General features: G+C 41.2%; 1 protein-coding gene across 1 annotated transcript in view; it reads left to right on the top strand.

Annotated features, from left to right (window-relative positions):
* LOC102761512 (high affinity cAMP-specific 3',5'-cyclic phosphodiesterase 7A-like) overlaps window positions 1–7,198 on the top strand; it is a 42,779-nt gene that overhangs the window by 7,312 nt on the left and 28,269 nt on the right. The window lies entirely within an intron of this gene.

Here is a 7,198-nt window from a genome sequence, read left to right as displayed (position 1 = left end):
GGGCCGAAACTGGCAGTAGGACATCCCCTGAGAGGTCCCAGATTGGAGAGGGTGCTGGCTGGGCTGAGGGACGCCACCCCCCAGTGCACAAATTTCGTGCACTGGTCCTCTATATATGGCTAATATGCTAAGTGTCCATCCGACCGGTAGCTATGACACACACTGACCACCAGGGGGCAGACACTCAACACAGGAGCTGCCGAGCTGCAATGACTCATCCCGAAACCAGAGAGGAGGGAGCCCAATTCCTCACAGGGCTGCACGATTCCACCTTCGGCCATGGGTTATGTTGTTGCTGGGGCACTTTTGGCCCCAAATCTGGTTTACTGCATACTTGCATTTGTGTTCCATACCTTGTATGACAGCAACTTTGCAGAGTGCCCTCTTGCACTCCAGGACCTCTCGGGGGATATCAGAGAGCCGGTTTTTGCCCGATCCCTGCAGGCCAGGCCTAGGGACCCCACCTGCCAGAGGGATCCCACTCACCCTCCAGCCACGGCACCACCCCAGGTACGGCTGGCCGGGGAGGGGCCGCAGGAGATTGGCTCTAGGACATGTCCAGCCCATCTCACCCAGTCCCGCCCACGGCTGACTTAGCTGCAGCATTTTGTCTACTGATTTGACTTTTTTAACTAACTCTGATATTAGACCTTAAAGTTACAGCCCAGGACTAACTCTTAGAACAGCTCACTCTGATATTAGACCTTAAAGTTACAGCCCACGACTAACTCTTAGAACAGCTCACCTTGTACACTGATCCGTCCTGACTTCAGTTTAATAAGAGTATGAGCTTTTTAAAAAGTGGACATTTTATTTAGCTCTCTTCAGCCCAGTGCTTCACACAAAGTAGATAATCAGCAAGTATAAAAAATGCATCAGACCTTTATGAAGTCCTGTCTGTGACCCAGTCCTCCGTCCAGCTTTATGCTCTACTCACAATCCAGCCTCTCCCTCCTTCCACAGTGCCACCTCGTGCTCTGCATGGCATCCAGGCCCTTCTGTCTTAGAGGATCTTTGGCCATCTCAGGATGGCCACTGTTAATTCCTTGATGACTGAAGGGTTTCTGGAGAGCCTCTCCCAAGTGGTATTTGCATTCAGATCCTCTCATGTGAAGCTGGTAAATAACATGGTCAGAATGAAGACAGGTTTCCAACTTTGAAGGACTTTATAACAGGTCTCAGGATTTCTCCTGAGGCCATGGTTGTCATGATAGGTTTAGACCAGGGGTGGGCAAACCTTTTGACTCGAGGGCCACAATGGGTTCTTAAACTGGACTGGAGGGCCGGAACAAAAGCATGGATGGAGTGTTTGTGTGAACTAATATAAATTCAAAGTAAACATCATTACATAAAAGGGTACGGTCTTTTTTTTTTTAGTTTTATTCATTTCAAGCGGGCCGTAGTTTGCCCATGGCTGTTTTAGACCCTGATGTTGAGGAACCAGATGACTGTAGACAGCCCTTATCTTCAGTACTCCATGGGACGTATTCCTAGGTCAACATTTTCTCTCTCTCTCTCTCTCTCTCTCAACATGAAAGTGTGAAACTAAAGAGTACTCAACCAAAAGAAAATTATTATACAATTTTGTTAGAAACTGGGCTGGCTTGTTCAGGTATGACACTAATGATACCCAATTGAAATATTGTGAAACCACATATTAACTTAGACTTTTTTGTGTGTGGCCACATTTTAAACAGTAGAATAAAACAAAAACAGAAATAAAACAGCAACAATGCCTTTAAAGGGGAAAAGGGTAAGAATCCAGAGTTGCTTCAATATTTATATAAATACTAGAAGCCCCGTGCATGAAAATTCATGCACTGGGGCGGGGGGGGGGTTCCTCAGCCCAGCCTGCCCCCTCACACAGTCCGGGAGCCCTCAAGGGCGGGAGGCGACCTGACATTCAGGGGAAGGCGATGCCCCCATCACACCTCTGCTGCTGCCACTGCCGGCAGCGCAAGCCTCGGCCGCCCCTGGTTACCTGAGCCTCGGGCGGCCCTGGGCGGCTGGGGGGACTGGGCACTGCCATCTTGTGGCTGTGGGCGCTGCCATCTTTGAGGCCATGGCAGTCAATTAACATATTCCCTCCTTATTGGCTGTGGACACTGCCATCTTTTATGATTGTGTGAGGGTCAATTAGCATATCCCCTCTTTATTAGATAGGATTATATAAAATCTCTAGATTTAACAACAAAATTACAAGCCAGTAAGGAATTAGGAAAGTGTGATGTGTGTACAGGGGGGAAAAAGCAGTCAAAAAAGTTGTCTCTGAATGTTTCCAAATGTTGGATTTGGTAAAGACTTCAAATCACCTATTATAAATAATGTTAAAAGTGCTAAAGGAAAGCATGTTTAAATAACTAAAGGAAAGTATAACAATAGTAAGTCAACAAATGGGGATTCTCAAGGGTATAGAAATTATTAAAAACAGTAACAATAAAAAAGAGCCACCCTTGAGGTTAAGAGAGGGTGCTTCACTTTCCCAGTGTTCTTTCCCAAGACTTACAACCAGAGTCTGATCATGAGAAAACAACAAAGTGAAACCCAGACTTATGCTACAAGAGCGCCTGGCCAGTACTTCTGAAAATTTCAAGGTCATGTAAAACAAGGAAAAACGGTGAGATTATTACGGATCAGAGGAGACCAAAGAGAAGTGATAACCAAGTGGTATCCTAAATTGGATCCTGGGACAGAGAAAGGACATTTGTGGAGAAACTGATGAAATTTGAATATAAACTAGTTTATAATTTTGTACCATTGTTAATTTCTTACTTTTGACAAATGTACTATGGTTATCTAAGATATTAACATTAGGAGAAACTGGGTGAAACATATACAGCAACTGTCTGTACTTTTTTTTGCAACTTTTCTGTAAATCTAAATTTATTTTGAAGTAAAAATGTTTACAAAAACATCAAATGGAAATTCTGGACTTGAATACGATACCTGAAATGAAAAATTCACTAGAAGGCCCGACTGGCATGGCTCAGTGATTGAACAACGACCTATGAACAAAGAAGTCACAGTTCAATTCCCAGTCAGGGCACATGCTTGGGTTGCGGGCTTGATCCCTGGTGTGGGGCATGTAGGAGGCAGCCAATCAGGGATTCTCTCTCATCATTGATGTTTCTATCTCTCTCTCCCTTCCTTTGTGAAATCAGTAAAAACTTTTTTTAAAAAGAAAAATTCACTAGAAGGACTCAACAGCAGTTCTGAGATGCTAATAAAAAGAATCAGTAAATTTAAAGACAGACCAATAGATGTGATTCCATTTGAAAAATATAGAAAATTATTGAAGAACCTCAGACATCTGTGAAAAACATCAAAAATACACATATATGTAATGGGAGTGCCGAAGAGAAGAGTGCAGAAAATAGCCTTTGGGAATCATAACTAAATTTGATAAAAAAAAAACTACACATCCAGAAACTCGGTGAACCTCAGTAGGATAAATACAAAGAAAGCCATGGCTAGATGCAGCATAGTCAGTCTGTTGAAAGACAAAGAGAAAATCATGAAGGTGGCAAGAGAAGCATAACTTCTTACATACAGGGGAGCATCAATGTGATTAATGGCTGCCTTCTCATCAGAAACACTGGAGGCCCGAAGGTAGTGGAATGACATACCCAAAATACTGAAAGAAAAACAACTGTCTATGAATACTTCTGTGGTTAGCAAAACTATCATTCAAAAATGAAGCTGAAATAAATACATTCCTATGCAAAAACAGAATTTGTAGCAAGCAGACCTGCCTTACAAGAAATACCAAAATAAATTCTTAAGGTTGTCAGGAAATGACAGCAGACGGTAATTCAGATTCACAGGAAGAAATTAAGACATTGGAAATGTAAATATGTAGGTTAATTTGAAAATTTTAAATATATTTTTCTCAATTATTAACTTTTTTAAAAGCATGGAATTCAATCTAAAAGCAATTTTAGTATCTGTAGCATTTCATTCCCTCCCCACCCTCACCATGTCACAGTTCATCCTAGTTGGAAACAAATTGTTCCCGGCTGTTTGGCTTTTAGGTTGGTAGCATCTCAAAATTTTTGGTTTTAGGACTCTTCCACTCAAAATTTATTGAAAACTCCAAAGAACTTTTGCTTATATGGGTTTTATGTATTGGTATTTTTATTTTGTATTAGAAAGTAAAACAGAAAAATTCAAATGCTATTCATTCAAAATAATACCAAGTACATGTTAACATAAATAATGTTTTATTTTTGTTTAATGAAAAAGTAAGTATATTTTCCAAAACAAAAAAGTAACAGAGAGTGGCTTGGTTTAGTTTGCCCTTTTCAAATCTCATTAGTGTCTCGCTTAGTAGGACAGCTGGATTCTCATATGGGCTTCCACGTTGAACTTGTTGCCAAATGTTGTTGTGGCTAAAGTATATGAAGAAAGTCAGACCCCACTCAGATTTAGTTGGAAAAGAGAAGGGTATTTTAATAGCCTTTTCTTATAATATGACTATTTTTCTTTGATGCAAAAATCAAGAAGTGATAGTTTCATAATGGGTTAGTGTCAATGTGGAATCTGAAACATATCAATACATTTTTAAATTCATTGTTATGTTAACCAATGTACTTTCTTACATTAATACCTATTGTTTCTGCTTATTTCTACAGAATAGTGGGGTAAACAGAAATGTTCTGTCTGAAGTAATTACATTTGAAAAAAACAGTGACTGAGTGTTGTATAAAAATGTCTTTTGAAGTGGTTTTTAATTATTAGTATTTGAGATTTCTAAATTTAATGCCTTCTATAAATTAGGCTTAGTTTAAACTCCTGGAAGCTAGAATCAGAGATTATCTACCATTAGTATGTACTTAATTTAAAACTAAGTGATATCATTATCATTATTATTATAAAATTCATACCTCCACATGATGAAATAAAATAATTCAGGATATAAATTGAATAATTAAAGGCAACCTCTCCTTATTAATTCCTTATAGATAAGCAATGTTTATAGTTCTTTAAATGCTTTTCCTGAAAATTTGTTCACAGATAGATATCTGGATATAGTATGTCAACATATGATAATCTTTTCTAAGCAAATGGAATCATACATATTCTGTAAATACATACATTTTGAACATTATCGTATAGTAGACATGTCATTCTCTTTTCTTTATGTTAACTAGTTTGCTTATCAGAGGGAAAAAATCTATATATATGTAAAAGCCCAGTGACCTAATGACCAGAACGACCATTTGCTATGATGCTGACTGACCACCAGGGGGCAGGCGCTCAACTCTGGTCATTGTACTCCCACAGTGGGAGCACCACTTGGCTGACCGAGATGAGCGGCACTCCCACAGCGGGCCAATCCCTGTTCTTTTTGCCCCATCAAATATATTCATGCCATGCCTCCACCAGTGCATGAATCTGTGCACCAGACCTCTAGTTTAGTAACCAAGTCCCACTTTTAAATTAGTTTCCCCTGAAATATTGCTCCTGATCCTTTGTTAACACTCCTATTGGTCAAATACAATAAAATCAGTTGCAAACCAAAATTAAATATTGCCAAGTATGCTGGGTTTGGTGAAGCTCATGGGTGTAATATTAGAGAACTCAAAACTGTTGACAGTTGGACTGACAATTGAAGAAGAGAAAATTATCAAGGGTGATGACTACTAGATGCTTTTCCTGCTACCTGATCTTGCATGCATGTTTATTATTCTAGAAGAATTTATTGTCAAAGACTCCCCTCTTCCCTCTCATTGCCCATAAAATATCTTACTATTATTTATACTGGAATTGTTTGAATTTGTAGTTTGGGCAAATTGGAGTTATTAGAATGAATCCAAATAAAGTAGTTAGAGCAGTGCCTGGCACAGTGCAAACAATCAGAAGAGACTAGCTGGATGTTCTTTTTGCCCTATCAAATATATTCTTCACTCTCTCTGTCTTACTCTTTGTGGAGGGTATCATCTGGTCTCTCTTGCTGCTAGGGTCTTTCCGCATTAAGGGTTCAGGAATCTGGGGAAGGGGCTGCAACATAAATGAATAACTAGACACTAGACAAGAAATATAAATGTGGGAGGTGTGGGGGAGCCAGGGGAGGCTCCACTTTCTAGTGAAGTGGGCTCTCTGAATGTCCGGACCCACCTACGGCTTTTTATTTGCTGGAAAACACATTGGCCCTCTAGCAAAGCAGATATACTTATCAAAGGTAAGGCCTGGTAAACAATAAAGGACCATCAGGTTGGAGGAACTGCCTTCAGCCTTTCCAGCAGCAGGTAATAATAACATGGAGATTTTCAGCCCTGCTAAAAGAGTCCATTCAGCCTTTGGAGGACTTCTCGCATTTATTATGACCAGCTGGACTTAGCCTCCAGCATTTTGCCTCTGCCTTCTTGTTGGAGATCTGGTAAGAGATAGAAAAGTGGGAGTAATGAGAGGGTAGGCGGCATATTTCCCAGCCTGTAGCCCTTTAAGGCTGTGCTTGTCAAGGCCATACCGTCTGCCAGGTGGTTCTCCCATAGTGAGAGTCTTCACTAACATCTAGTATAGTGGTTCTCAACCTTCCTGATGCTGCGACCCTTTAATACATTTCCTCATGTTGTGGTGACCCCCAATTTCATTGTTACAAATTGAACATAATTAAAGCATAGTGATTAATCACAAAAACAATATGTAATTATATATGTGTTTTCTGATGGTCTTAGGCGACCCCTATTTAAGGGTTTTCGACCCCCAAAGGGGTCTCAACTTACAGGTTGAGAACCGCTGATCTAGTAGTAATGGTAATACCTTCCTGCTGTTACTAGCCCCTGGGAGCTTCACCCTGCCCAGACCTTAGTAGATACATTGTTCTTTTAATGATTCTATCCACTGGTCTTTTGTTGAGGACTTTTGCAGTAATGTTCCTTCCTGAAAATGATCTGTAGCGTTTTCTCCTCCATCCAGTGTTATATTATACTAGAGGCCCGGTGCACAAAAATTTGTGCACTGGAGGGGGGGGTTGGGGGGGAGTCCCTCAGCCCGGCCTGTGCCCTCTCGCAGTCTGGGACTCCTCGGGGGATGACCACCTGATGGCTTAGGCCTGCTCCCCGGTGGCAGAGGGCAGGCCCAATCCCTAGGTGCAGCCCCTGCTCGGGCTCAGAGCAGGGCCGATTGGGGAGTTGGGGCGCCGCCCCTGTCATGCACAGAGCAGGGCGGATTGGGAGGTTGTGATGCCACCCTCAGT

Source organism: Myotis davidii, unplaced genomic scaffold (assembly GCF_000327345.1).
Source record: "Myotis davidii unplaced genomic scaffold, ASM32734v1 scaffold2723, whole genome shotgun sequence".
Lineage (NCBI taxonomy): Eukaryota > Metazoa > Chordata > Mammalia > Chiroptera > Vespertilionidae > Myotis > Myotis davidii.
The sequence above is the reverse complement of the archived record's forward strand: the minus strand, read 5'-3'. Positions and strand labels throughout refer to the sequence as shown.